Genomic DNA, 15,214 nt, shown 5'->3' with positions numbered 1-15,214 from the left:
CTAGTCTCAGGGGGCGGAGCTGATAGATCGACGGGCGTGGTCTGCTGGTCTGTGGGCGGAGCCAAACTCAGGTTTCATTCACTTGGGGACTCGGAATAGGTTGAGGCCAATGAAGTTCTCGCCTCGAAAACAAAATTTATAGGGACGCCAAAAAAACTCAGACATCAACATTTAGAAATGTTTTAAAATATTTTTATTTCTGAGATGGAGTATCGCTCTGTCGCCCAGGCTGGAGTACAATGGCGCAATCTGAGCTCACTGCAACCTCTGCCTCCTGGGTTCAACCGATTCTCCTGCCTCAGCCTCCCGAGTAGCTGGGATTACAGGTTCCCGCCACCACGCCCGGCTAATTTTTGTATTTTTAGTAGAGAGGAGGTTTCCTCATATTGGCCAGTCTGGCCTCCAACTCCTGACCCCAGGTGATCCTCCCGCCTCAGCCTCCCAAAGTGCTGGGATCACAGGCGTGAGCCATGTGCCCGGCATCTTTTTTTTCAACATGGAGTCCACTGTGTCACCCAGACTGGAGTGCAGGGGTGCCATCCTAGCTCACTGCAGCCTTGTCCTCCCAGGATCAAGTGAACCTCCCACATCAGCCTCCTGAGTAGCTAGGACTACAGGCACAAGCCACCATGCCCAGCTTATTTAAAGCCTTTATATATTGCTCATCAGCAATTCTTTTGCATGAGTTTTTAAAATATTACATTAGGCAGGGCACGGTGGCTCATGCCTGTAATCCCAGCACTTTGGGAGGCTGAGGCAGGTGGGTTACCTGAAGTCAGGAGTTTGAGACCAGCCTGACCCACGTGGTGAAACCCTGTCTCTACTAAAAATACAAATATTAGCGGGGCATGGTGGTGTGCACCTGTAGTCCCAGCTAGTCTGGAGGCTGACGCAGGAGAATCACTTGAACCCAGGAGGCGAAGGTTTCAGCGAGCTGAGATCATGCCACTGCACTCTAGCCGAGGTGACAGAGCAAGAAGACTCTGTCTCAAATAAATAAATAAATAAATAAATAAATAAATAAATAAATAAATAAAATTATGATCACTCCACTGCATTCCAGCCTGGGCAAGAGAGCAAGATCCTATCTCTTTTAAAAAATTGCATTATGGACTGGGCACAGTTGCTCACGCCTATAATCCCAGCACTTTGGGAGGCCGAGGCAGGTGGATCACAAAGTCAGCAGATCGAGACCATCCTGGCTAACACAGTGAAACCGTGTCTCTACTAAAAATACAAAAATCAGCCGTGCATGGTGGTGGGTGCCTGTAGTCCCAGCTACTCGGGAGGCTGAGGCAGGAGAATGGTGTGAACCTGGGAGGCAGAGCTTGAAGTGAGCTGAGATAGCGCCACTGCACTCCAGCCTGGGCGACAGAGCGAGACTCTGTCTCAAAAAATGAAAAAAAATTGCATTATGGCAGGGCCTGGTGGCTCACGCCTATAATCCCAGCACTTTGGGAGACCGAGGCAGGCAGATCACCTGAAGTTAGGAGTTTGAGAGACCAGCCTGGCCAATATGGTGAAATACTGTCTCTACTAAAAATACAAAAATTAGGCCACCCTGGCCAACATGGTGAAACTCCGTCTCTACTAAAAATACAAAAATTAGCCGGCTGTTGTGGTGTGCACCTGTAATGCCAGCTACTCCACACCACTGCACTCCAGCCTGAGCGACAGAGCAAGACTCCATCTCAAAAAAAGAAAAGAAAATGGAAGAAGGTTACTGGAGAATCTCAGAGCATGGTCGGGGCAGGCATTTCTAAGGAGGTGACAGGGACAGGGGCAAAAAGGGCTGCAGACACCAAAGGGGCCCAGCCTGGAAGTGTGAGTATGAATTGGTGGGAAGCCTCGCTTTTCAGGCCTTCGCCCTCTTGCACGTGCCTTTCCCCCAGCTTTCGTGCCTTTTCCAGCTCAAAATGCTTCTCCAGCCTGCAGGTAGCTGCAGCCCCAGCTCCATCCCAAGGACTGTGATCTTAGCTCCACTGTGCTGAGATAAGCCTGAGGTTCCCGGGCCAATCCTGCCCCCAGGGCCTCATTCCTCAAATTCAGGACAGAGCTGTCAGGGAAGGATTCAGGCTCCAAAGACTGGAGACTTAGAGACAGCCCAGGGTTTCTTTGCCTCATTTTCTTTCTTTCTTTCTTTTCTTTTCTTTCTTTCTTTCTTTCTTTCTTTCTTTCTTTCTTTCTTTCTTTCTTTCTTTCTTTCTTTCTTTCTTTCTTTCTTTCTTTCTTTCTTTCTTTCTTTCTTTCTTTCTTTCTTTCTTTCTTTCTTTCTTTCTTTCTTTCTTTCCTTTCTTTCTTTCTTTCTTTCTTTCTTTCCTTTCTTTCTTTCTTTCTTTCTTTCTTTCTTTCTTTCTTTCTTTCTTTCTTCTTTTTGTTGTTGTTGTTGTTGTTGTTGTTAGACAGAATCTTATTCTGTCACCCAGGCTGGAGTACAATGGCATGATCTCAGCTCACTGCAACCTCCACCTCCCAGATTCAAGCAATTATTCTGCCTCAGCCTCCCAAGTAGCTGGGATAACAGGCACCCGCCACCGCACCCGGCTAATTTTTGTGTTTTTAGTAGAGATGGCGTTTCACCATGTTGGCCAGGTTGGTCTCGAACTCCTGACCTCAAGTGATCTGCCAGCCTCGGCCTCCCGAAGTGCTGGGATTACAGGTGTGCACCACCACACCTGGCTGCTTTGCCTCATTTTCTGATTTTCCGTTGTTGTTGGACCTCTGGCTCCCCTGTCCAGGACTCAGTTGCCTGGGTCTCCCTGGGACTGTCAAGAGCTACCCCAGCCTCTGCTGTCTCCCTCGAGGCTCCCAGCCTCCGCTGAGGTTCTCCTAAGGTCCAAAGGTCAAAACAAGTCCAGCCTTCTTCCCAGGTCCTTGTGAATTCTTTTTTTTTTTTCTTTTTTTTGAGACAGAGTCTCACTCTGTCGCCCAGGTTGGAATGCAGTGGCCAGATCTCGGCTCACTGCAAGTTCCACCTCCCGGGTTTACGCCATTCTCCTGCCTCAGCCTCCCGAGTAGCTGGGACTACAGGCGCCCGCCACCTCGCCCGGCTAGTTTTTTTGTATTTTTTTTAGTAGAGACGGGATTTCACCGTGTTCGCCAGGATGGTCTCGATCCCCTGACCTCGTGATCCGCGCGTCTCAGCCTCCCAAAGTGCTGGGATCACAGGCATGAGCCACGGCGCCCGGCCCCTTGTGAATTCTTTTAGCACCAGGGCCAGAAGAGGCCTGTCCCCAGCCTCTTCCCCCCTCCCAATCCCTGCAGCCCCTTCCCACTGTGAGCGAGGCAGGACCAGGGCTGGACCGCAACAGAGAGCCCAGCTCCCCCTGTAATGACAGCCCCCAACAGGGACACAGGGAGACACCATCCAAGGGAAGGAGGATAAGCCTGCAGAGTGGCCCACCAATCCAAGGCCACCTGGTAAAAGGTAAACGCATGCTGTACACACCCAAATGTCTCAGAAGGACACCCATCCCTTCCTTCCTCCTCCCTGGAGACTCTTTGTGATCAAGCCTCTGTCCCAATCGTCCCAGAAATAGTGGTTGCCATGGCTCATGTCTGTAACCCCAGCATTTTGGGAGGCCGAGGTGGGAGGATTCCCTGAGGCCAGGAGGCCACTGCGCCTGGCCGTTGAAGCCCCATCTCTACTAAAAATACAAAAATTATCTGGGCATGGTGGCACACACCTGTAATCCCAGCTACTCTGGAGCCTGAGGCAGGAGAATCACTTCAACCCAGGAGGCAGAGGTTGCAGTGAGTGGAGATTGTGCCACTGCACTCCAGCAAGGGCAACAAAGTGAGATTTGGTCTAAAAATAAATACAATTTAAAAATAAAAATAAAAATTAGGCCAGGTACACAGGTTCACGCCTGTAATCCCAGCACTTTGAGAGGCCGAGCTGGGTAGATCACTTGAGGTCAGGAGTTCATGACCAGGCTGGTCCACATGGGGAAACCCCATTTCTACTAAATATACAAAAATTAGCGGCCGGGCGCGGTGGCTCAAGCCTGTAATCCCAGCACTTTGGGAGGCCGAGACGGGCGGATCACGAGGTCAGGAGATCGAGACCATCCTGGCTAACACGGTGAAACCCTGTCTCTACTAAAAAATACAAAAAAAACTAGCCGGGTGAGATGGCGGGCGCCTGTAGTCCCAGCTACTCGGGAGGCTGAGGCAGGAGAATGGCGTAAACCCGGGAGGCGGAGCTTGCAGTGAGCTGAGATCCGGCCACTGCACTCCAGCCTGGGCGACAGAGCAAGACTCCGTCTCAAAAAAAAAAAAAAAAAAAAAAAAAATTAGCTGGGCTTTGTGGTTCAAGCTGGTAATCTCAGCTACTTGGGAGGGTGAAGCAGGAGAATCGCTTGAGCCTGGGAGGCAGAGGTCGCAGTGAGCCGAAATCCCGCCATTGCACCCCAGCCTGGGCGACAGAACAAGACTCAGTCTTCAGAAAAAATAAAAAATAAATAAAAATGGGCCGGGCACGGTGGGTCAAGCCTGTAATCCCAGCACTTTGGGAGGCCGAGGCGGGTGGATCACGAGGTCAGGAGATCGAGACCATCCTGGCTAACACAGTGAAACCCCGTCTCTACTAAAAAATACAAAAAACTAGCCGGGCGAGGTGGCGGGCGCCTGTGGTCCCAGCTACTCGGGAGGCTGAGGCCGGAGAATGGCCTGAACCCAGGAGGCGGAGCTTGAAGTGAGCTGAGATCCGGCCACTGCGCTCCAGCCTGGGCGACAGAGCCAGACTCCGTCTCAAAAAAATAAAAATAAAAATAAAAATAAATAAATAAATAAATAAAAATGAAAAAAATCATACATTGAAAATGGAGGGAGCCACTAGTCCCTCTTCCCCTTCATGGTCTGCCCCAGCCATGCTGGCCTGAACAGGAGGGCTCCTGCCTCAGGGCCTTTGCAGGCACTATCCCTCCTGCCTGGAGTGCCCTTCCCCAGATCGCCCCATGGCTTCCTCTTCCAGCATCCTTTGACTCTATGAGAAGGCCACAATCTTCAAGAGCTCCTGCTAACCACCCCAGCTAAATCTCAACCACATACACACACCTCTACCCCATTACCTCTGTCCCGTGCCTCTGTTTATTTCTACCACAATACTCACCACTCACAGATTCTCTGTCTTTTTTTTTTTTCTTTTTGAGACAGAGTCTCACTCTGTTACACAGGCTGGAGTGCAGTGGCTCGAGCTTGGCCCACAGCAGCCTCCACCTCCCAGGTTCAAGTGATTCTTCTGCCTCAGCCTCCTGAGTAGCTGGGATCAAAGGTGTGCCCCACCACACCCAGGTAATTTTTGTAATTTTTGTAGAGATGGGATTTCATCATGTTGGCCCGGTTGGTCTCAAACTCTCAGGCTCAAGCAATCCTCCTGCCTTGGCTTTTCAAAGTGCTAAGATTACAGGCGTGAGCCACCATGCCTGGCAATTGTTGGGTTTTGTTTTATTTTTTGAGACGAAGTTTCGCTCTTGTTGCCCAGGCTAGAGTGCAACGGTGCGATCCCGGCTCACTGCAACCTCCGCCTCCCGGGTTCAAGCGATTCTCCTGCCTCAGCCTCCCGAGTAGCTGGGACTACCGGCAACTGCTACCACGCTCAGCTAATTTTGTATTTTTAGTAGAGACAGGGTTTCACCATGTTGGTCAGGCTGGTTTTGAACTCCTGATCTCAGGTGATCCATCTGCCTCAGCCTCCCAAAGTGGTGGGATTACAGGGGTGAGCCACCACATCTGCCCAGTTGTTGGGTTTTTTAAAAAATAGCTTTATTTATGTTTATAGGGAATACATCTGCAAGATGTGATGGTTACTTTTTTTTTTTTTGAGATGGAGTTTCGCTCTTATTGTCCAGGATAGAGTGCAGTGGTGCAATCTCGACTCACTGCAACTTCCACCTTCTGGTTTCAAGCGATTCTCCTGCCTCAGCCTCCCAAGTCACTGAGATTACAGGCGCCTGCCACCACGCCCAGGTAATTTTTTTGTATTTTTAGTAGAGATAGGGTTTCACCATGTTGATCAGGCTGGTCTCGACCTGCTGACCTTGTGATCCACCCGCCTCAGCGTCCCAAAGTGCTGGGATTACAGGAATGAGCCACCGTGCCCGGCCTTTTTTTTTTTTTTTTAAAAACTGGTAGTCTCACTTGGTCACCCAGGCTGGAGTGGAGTGCAGTGGCCCTATCTCGGCTCACTGAAACCTCTGCCTCCCGGGTTCAAAAGATTCTCTACAGGCACCCGCCACCACGCCCATCAAAAAAATTTTTTTTTTTTTTTTTTTTGAGATGGAGTCTCACTCTGTCACCCAGGCTGGAGTGCAGTGGCACGATCCCGGCTTACTGCAACCTCCACCTCCTGGGTTCACACCATTCTCCTGCCTCAGCCTCCTGAGTAGGTGGAACTACAGGCGCTGCCACCTCACCTGGCTAGTATTTTTTTGGTATTTTTAGTAGAGTCGGCGTTTTACCGTGTTAGCCAGGCTGGTCTCAATCTCCTGACTTCATGATCCTCCCGCCTCGGTCTCCCAAAGTACTGGGATTACAGGCGTGAGCCACCGCGCCCGGCCATAATTTTTGCATTTTTAGTAGAGACAGGGTTTCACCATGTTGGCCAGGCTGATCTAGAACTCCTGACCTCCAGTGATGTAGGCCTCTTGGCCTCCCAAAGTGCTGAGATGACAGGCGTGACTCACTGCACCTGGCCTAAAACGAGATTTCTTTTTTTTTTTTTTTCTTTTTTGAGACAACGTCTCGCTCTGTCACCCGGGCTGGAGCGCAGTGGCGCGAGCTCGGCTCACTGTAAGCTCTGCCTCCGGGGCTAAAACTAGATTTCTAAATAAGCTTTGTGATTAAATATGAATATTTATACTTTTCAGCATATACTTCCAAGAATGGGCCTGGGCGCAGTGGCTCATACCTGTACTTCCAGCACTTTGAGAGGCCGAGGCGGGCAGATCACGAGGTCAGGAGTTTGAGACCAGCCTGGTCAAGATCGTGAAACCCCATCTCTACTAAAAATACAAAAACTAGCTGGGCCTGGTGGTGTGCACCTGTAGACCCAGCTACTCAGGAGGCTGAGGCAGGAGAATCGCTTGAACCCAGGAGGCGGAGGCTGCAGTGAGCCAAGACTGCGCCACTGCACTCCAGCCTGGGCGACAGAAAGAGACTCCGTCTGAAAAAAATAATGGAAAACAGGGATTTCCATAGATATCTGCACACCCATGTCGGCAGCACCTTGATTCCCAACAGCCACAAGGTAGAAGCAGTCCCAGTGGCTATCGACAGATAACTGGGTGAACACAGCATGGCCTGTACACACGCTGGAATACCAGGCAGCCATGAAAAGGAGCGAAGCTCTGACTCAGGCCACAACGCGGATGCACTTCGAGGACGTTACACTCGGCGGGAAGTGCTGGACACAAAAGGACACATCTTGTGTGATCCACTCCTAGGAGGTCCCTCGAGTCTGCAGATTCACAGAGACACAAAGTAGGATGGAGGCTGCCAGGGGCTGGGGAGGGGAGTGGGGAGTGAGAGTTTCATGGGGGCCGAGGTTCAGTTTGCAAAGATGAGAGAGTTCTGGAGGTGATGGTGGTGAGGGTCGCACAACCGTGTGAATGAGTTTAATACCGCTGAACTGCGCACTTAAAGTGGTTAAGATGATCAACTTTATATTATGCATATTTTACCACAACCAAATAAATCAATGTTCATAAAACCATGGAGTTAGATGAGGGCTTTGGTCCGCGCCAGCTTCGCAGGCAGAGGCCTGAGGGGTCCTCTGGGGGCCCATACTCAGACAAACCTAGGCATGATATGATGCTCTGTGGTCGCTATCTTAAAATTCCTAAAAATTGGCCGGGTGCGGTGGCTCACACCTATAATCCCAGCACTTTGGGAGGCCGAGGCGGGCGGATCACGAGATCAGGAGATTGAGAGTTTGAGACCAGCCTGGCCAGCATGGTGAAACCCCGTCTCTACTAAAAGTACAAAAATTAGCTGGGCCTGGTGGCGGGCGCCTGTAGTCCCAGCTTCTAGGGAGGCTGAGGCAGGAGAATGGCATTAACCCGGGAGGCGGCAGAGCTTTCAGTGAGCGGAGATTGCGCCACTGCACTCCAGCCTGGGCGACACAGCGAGACTCCGTCTCAAAAAAAAAAAATTCCTAAAAATTGGCTGGGTGCGGTGGCTCACGTCTGTAATCCCAGTACTTTGGGAGGTCCAAGCAGGCGGATTAGCTGAGGTCAGGAGTTGGAGACCAGCCTGACCAACATGGTGAAATCCCATCTCTCCTGAAAAAAAACAAAAATGAGCTGGGCATGGTGGTGCACGCCTGTAGACCCAGCTACTTGGGAAGCTGAGGCAGGAGAATTGCTTGAACTCAGGATGCAGAGGTTGCAGTGAGCTGAGACCGTGCCACTGCGTTCCAGCCTGGGTGACAGAGCAAGACTCTGTCTCTCAATAAAAAAAAAAAAAAAGTTCGCGTGCGGTGGCTCACACCTGTGATCCCAGCACTCTGGGAGGCCAAGGCAGGTGGATCACCTGAGGTCGGGAGTTTGAGACCAGCCTGACTAACATGGAGAAACCCCATCTCTACCAAAAATACAAAATTAGCCAGGCGTGGTGGCACATGCCTGTAATCCCAGCTACTCGGGAGGCTGAGGCAGGAGAATTGCTTGAACCCGGGAGGCAGAGGTTGTGGTGAGCCGAGACAGCGCCATTGCACTCCAGCCTGGGCAACAAGAGTGAAAAAAAACCGTCTCTCAGAAAAAAAAAAAAAAAAAATTCCTAAAAATTTTTAAACAAGGGGCCCTATATTGTCATTCTGAGCTCGGCCTCAAAGATTCCCCAGCCAGGCTTGTTTTGGGGCCTCCTTCCAGGGTCAGGGGCTTTGGGCCTGCGGAGGGATACCCCTCTCACAGGGGACAGAGTGCGACCCGCTCAGGAAGTGGGTTCCTGACATGACAAGGAAGGAAGTTGGGGGGGTCATATTAAAATAGCATCACCCAACCCCCAGGCTAGAGGTGCCGGGAGAGGGCAGGGCCAGGACAGCGGACCCTCCCAGTGACCTTCCCTGCAGGCACCCAGCCCTGTCCCCTCGAGGCAACGAGACTCAGCACCCTCTGCTCCCACTTGCCCAACAGGAATTGGGTTTATTTAACTAATTTATTTATTTTCTTTTTCTTTTGAGACGGAGTCTCACACTGTCACCCGGGCTGGAGTGCAGGGGCGCAATCTCGGTTCACTGCAACCTCCACCGCCCGGGTTCAAGCGACTCTTCTGCCTCAGCCTTCCAAGTAGCTGGGATTACAGTTGCACACCACCACACCTGGCTAATTTTTGTATTTTTAGTAGAGATGGGGTTTCACCATATTGGCCAGTCTGGTCTCAACTCCTGACCTGAAGTGATGCACCCACCTAGGCCTCCCAAAGTGCTGGGATTACAGGCGTGAGCCACCATGCTCAGTCTATTTTTTTTTTTTTTTTTTAGACATAGTCTTGCTCCCTCGCCCAGGCTGGGGTGCAGTGGTGCAATCTCGGCTCACTGCCACCTCCGCCTCCCAGGTTCAAGCGATTCTCCTGCCTCAGTCTCCCAAGTAGCTGGGATTACAGGTGCCTGCCACCATGCCTGGCTAATTTCTGTATTTTCAGTAGAGACGAGATTTTTCGCCATGGTGGCCAGGTTGATCTCAAACTCCTGACCTCAGGGGATCCGCCCGCCTCGGCCTCCCAAAGTGCTGGGATTACAGGTGTGAGCCACCACGCCCGACCATAATTGCTTTTTTTTTTTTTTTTTGAGGCAGAGTCTCGCTCTGTCGCCCAGGCTGGAGTGCAGTGGCCGGATCTCAGCTCACTGCAAGCTCCGCCTCCCGGGTTTACGCCATTCTCATGCCTCAGCCTCCTGAGTAGCTGGGACTACAGGCGCCCGCCACCTCGCCCGGCTAGTTTTTTGTATTTTTTAGTAGAGACGGGGTTTCACTGTGTTAGCCAGGATGGTCTCGATCTCCTGACCTTGTGATCCGCCCATCTCGGCCTCCCAAAGTGCTGGGATTACAGGCTTGAGCCACCGCGCCCGGCCTATAATTGCTTCTTAAAGAGAAATAAGTCAGATTGGATTTGGGCCCACCCTCAGGACGTCATTTGAACCTAATAATCTCTTTAAAAAGTCCTGTCTCTGAGGGGAGGGCCAAGCACAGTGGTTCAAGCCTGTAATCCAAATACTTTGAGAGGCCAAGGCAGGAAGATCACTGGTACCCAGGAGTTTCAGACTAGTGTGGGCAACATAGCGAGACCCCCATCTCTACAGAAAAAAATTATTTTGTTTAGCCAGGTGTCGGGACACATGCCTGTGGTCTGAGCTACTCTGGAACCCAATGTAGAAGGATCACTTGAGTCCAGGAGTTTGAGGCTGTGATGAACCGTGATCAGCTCCCACTGCATTCCAGCCTGGGCCACAGAGAGAGACTTCCTATTGCAGTTTGGCAGGCAGGGCGGGAGGATCACTTGAGCCTAGGAGTTCAAGACCAGCCTGGGCAACTAAGAGAGACCTCTGTCTCTGCCAAAAGAGACAGAGGTCTCTCTTTTTTTTTTTTTTTTTTTTCCTGAGGTGGAGTCTGGCACTGTCACACAGGCTGGAATGCATTGGCGTAATCTCAGCTCACCGCAACCTCTGCCTCTCGGGTTCACACAATTCTCCTGCCTCAGCCTCCCAAGTAGCTTGGGACTACAGGCGCCCGCCACCACGCCTGGCTAATTTTTTTTTTTGTATGTTTAGTAGAGACGGGGTTTCATCGTGTTTGCCAGGATGGTCTCGATCTCCGGACCTCATGATCCACCTGCCTCAGCCTCCCAAAGTGCTGGGATTACAGGTGTGAGCCACCGCGCCCGGTCCACAGACTCCATTTTTGACCCCAGTGTTAGCACAGCGCTTTTTACGCTGATCAGGGAGGGTGATTGTTCTCTGTTGCCAGCCCTGTCTCCTGCCCACCCCAGCCCAGTGTGGTGGGTGTGGACCTTCTGGGAAAGGGTGTAAACACGTGCTTCCAGCATCCGGCCAGAAGCCCCATGACTGGGGCGCAGCTGCCTTTGGTCGGTAGGTGGCAACCGTGTCCGCTTGCTCTTGTGAGGGTCCGGGAGGCTGGTGCAGGGCTCCCAGGAGAGGCAGGGGCGATCTTACTTACCTTGCCAGGATAACAGCAATAAGGGCTGCCCACATGCATGCTGGACAATAGGGATACCACAGAGAACGAAAGTGCAGCCCAGGCAGCACAGCAAGACCTCGACTCTACAAAAATTTCAACCACAACAAAAATTAGCCAGGTGTGACGGGGCACATCTGTGGTCCCAGCTACGTGGGAGGCTGAGGTGGGAGGATCACTCGAGCCTGGGAGGCAGAGGCCGCAGTGAGCTGTGACTGCACAACTGCAGTCCAGCCTGGGTGACAGAGCCAGATATTATGTAAAAAACAAAAACAAAAACAAAAACAAAAACCCAAGGCCAGGCATGGTGGCTCACGCCTGTAATCCCAGCACTTTGGGAGGCCGAGACGGGCGGATCACGAGGTCAGGAGATCGAGACCATCCTGGCTAACCCGGTGAAACCCCGTGTCTACTAAAAAATACAAAAAACTAGCCGGGCGAGGTGGCGGGCGCCTGTAGTCCCAGCTGCTCGGGAGGCTGAGGCAGGAGAATGGCGTGAACCCGGGAGGCGGAGCTTACGGTGAGCTAAGATCTGGCCACTGCACTCCAGCCTGGGCGACAGAGCGAGACTGTGTCTCAAAAAAAAAAAAAAAAATTTGTGTAGAGACAAGTTCTCACTATGTTGCCCAGGCTGGTCTCAAACACCTGGGCTCAAGCAATCCTTCCACCTTGGCATCCCAAAGTGCTGGGGTTACACGTGTGATCCTCTGAGCTTGGCCCTGGTCATTTCTTGAATGTCTGTAGCTTATGGCTACTCAGCCCGCCAGCGGCTCACCTACGTTTCTGGCTGATTCTCTGCGTCCACTAAGCTCCCAATTGGGGAATCAACTCCATGATTTTGCAATATTTCGATGCCAGACCCTGACCCATTACTATGAGTTGGGAGGGTCACGTTCCGTTTGTTTTTTGAGACGGTCTGGCTGTCACCCAGGCTGCAGTGAAGCGGCATTGGTGTGATCTCAGCTCACTGCAACCTCTGCCTCCTGGGCTCAAGCCATTCTTCTGCCACAGTCTCCTGGAGCGTAGTGGAGACTACAGGCGCCACCACTCCCAGCTATGTTCTTTTTTAAAAAAAAAAAAAGAAAAGAAAGAAAGAAAGACACAAGGTCTTGCTATGTTGCCCACGGCAATCTCAAATTCCTAGACTCAAGCAATCTTTCCGCCTCAGCCTCCCAAAGTCCTGGGATTACAGGTGTGAGCCAGCACACAGGCTGTGGGTCACATTACTTTTGAAAGGTTCTGGCCAGGCGCGGTGGCTCAAGCCTGTAATCCCAGCACTTTGGGAGGCCGAGACGGGCGGATCACGAGGTCAGGAGATCGAGACCATCCTGGCTAACACGGTGAAACCCTGTCTCTACTAAAAAATACCAAAAAACTAGCCGGGCGTGGTGGCGGGCCCCTGTAGTCCCAGCTACTCGGGAGGCTGAGGCAGGAGAATGGTGTAAACCCGGGAGGCGGAGCTTGCAGTGAGCTGAGATCCGGCCACTGCACTCCAGCCTGGGGCACAGAGCAAGACTCCGTCTCAAAAAAAAAAAAAAAAAGAAAAGAAAGGTTCTGGATAAAGAACAATGTCAATTAAAAAAGAGGTCCCATCAGTAGAGGCCAAAATCATGACTGAAACTAGCTTAAGCCCCAAAGCAAAACAAAAACCCCAAAGAAGGCAGAGCATAGTGACTGGCGCTGTAATCCCAGCATTTTGGGAGGCTGAGGTGGGTAGATCACCAGAGGTCAGGAGTTTGAGACCAGCCTGGCCAACATGGTGAAACCCCGCCTCTACCAAAGGTACAAAAATTAGCCAGCTGCAGTGCAGTGGTTATCGTAGTGAAAGTGAGTGAAAATCGTAGCTCACTTCAGCCTTGACCTTCTGGACTCAAGTGATCCTCCCACCTCAGCCTCCTGAGCAGCTGTCCCAGCGGTCCCAACTACTCAGTGCCCCAGCAATTCTGTTTTTTTCTTTTTCTTTTCTTTTTTTTTTTTTTTTTTGAGACGGAGTCTTGCTCTGTCGCCCAGGCTGGAGTGCAGTGGCCAGATCTCGGCTCACTGCAAGCTCCGCCTCCCGGGTTCACGCCATTCTCCTGCCTCAGCCTCCCGAGTAGCTGGGACTACAGGCGCCCGCCACCTCGCCCGGCTAGTTTTTTTGTAATTTTTAGTAGAGACGGGGTTTCACCGTGTTAGCCAGGATGGTCTCGATCTCCTGACCTCGTGATCCGCCCGTCTCCGCCTCCCAAAGTGCTGGGATGACAGGCTTGAGCCACTGCGCCCGGCCTCTTTTTCTTTTTTTTGCAGAGATGGTGGTGTGTGTCTTAAACTCCTGGCCTCAGGCAAATCTCATGTGTCAGCCTCCCAAAGTGCTGGAATTACAGGCATGAGCCACCATGCCTGGCCTAGATTCATTTTTTTAGATGCAGAAAATCTGGGCTTTGGATTTAATGACTTACCAAATAAAGGCTGTCTTTTTTTTTTTTTTTTTAAACAAATCAGCAAAACAGGGGCTCTTGGCTAGTTTGCATAAGGCATCCAGTGATGGAGAGATGTGTATTTAAGCTAAAAAAAGAAAAAGTGAAACTCACAGCAGTCTGAGTTTTTATTTAGAAAAGGAAAAAAGAAAGCAACTAACTGAGAACAAAATAGTTTCCTGGAATGCTGTTTTTTTTTTTTTTTTTTTTGAGATGGAACGTCACTCTATTGCCCAGGCTGGAGTGCGGTGGCGCGATCTCAACTCACGGCAACTTTCATCTCCCGGGTTCAACTGATTCTCCTGCCTTAGCCTCCCTAGTAGCTGGGATTACAGGCCCCCGCTATGCCCGGCTAATTTTTGTATTTTTAGTAGAGCCAGGGATTCACTATGTTGGCCAGGCTGGTCTCGAACTCCTGACCTCAGGTGATCCACCCACCTCGGCCTCCCAAAGTGCTGGGAGTACAGGTGTGAGCCACCGCGCCCAGCCTTGAAATGCACTTTCTTTGAAACACCATGTCCTCCCCTTTTTCACCATAAACTCCCTCACTCTCTGTGAGTTTACCTAACTGTATGCGTCTAATTACGTGATTACCTAAAAGTTCCAGGAGCAGGTTGGGTATGGTGGCTCGGGCCTGGAATCCCAGCACTTTGGGAGGCCAAGGTGGGCGGATCACCTGAGGTTAGGAATTCGAGACCAACCTGACCAACATGGAGAAACCCTGTCTGTACTAAAAATACAAAATTAGCCGGGCGTGGTGGCGTGTGCCTGTAATTCCAGCTACTCGGGAGGCTGAGGCAGGAGAATCACTTGAACCTGGGAGGCACAGGTTGCAGTGAGCCGAGATCACACCACTGCACTCCAGCCTGGGCAACAAGAGCAAGACTATGTCTCAAAAAAAAAAAAGAAAAAGAAAGTTGCAGGAGTCAATCTGGACACAGACCAAGCACGGAGACCCACCTGCAAAATCCCAGAGATTTCCTCAAGGTGGTCTGCAACCTGGTCGTTATTAGGATGAGGCCAGCATGTGCTTTTAAGCCACACAGAGCTTATGTTCAGCACCTCCCCTGCACAGCCACCATCCCAAGTTCCTCTTTTTTAGGCCCTCACCCCAGCCTCAAGTTTGAAGGGGTTTCTGGAGGCCTAAGCCAGCTGCTTCCCCACTGCGAACTCTGAAAATGAAGTCACCTTCCTTTCACTGCACTTTTTCCTCCTTATTGGTTTGGCAAGACTTGGGTATCCGAGCGTGAGCTGGTTACACCCAGGCACTGTCGAGTTGTTTGGGGAGGGGATGACAAATTTCCTCCCGTTGAGAACCACTTGGTTAAACCTGTCCAACTGGAAGGAGTAACAAATTGGTCATAAAATGTGCATGTTTTGGTGAAACCCCTTCTCTACTAAAAATACAAAAACTAGCCACAAATCACTTGAACCCAGGAGGTAGAGGTTGCAGTGAGCCTAGAACTGCATTCCAGCCTGGGTGACAGAGCGAGACTCCGTCTCAAAAAAAAAAAAAAAAAAAAAAGTGTGCTTGTTTGACCCAGGAGATGCACGAGGTTTTCTTTACCT

Source organism: Chlorocebus sabaeus, chromosome 6, assembly GCF_047675955.1.
Source record: "Chlorocebus sabaeus isolate Y175 chromosome 6, mChlSab1.0.hap1, whole genome shotgun sequence".
Classification (NCBI taxonomy): domain Eukaryota; kingdom Metazoa; phylum Chordata; class Mammalia; order Primates; family Cercopithecidae; genus Chlorocebus; species Chlorocebus sabaeus.
Note: the sequence above shows the minus strand (reverse complement) of the source record.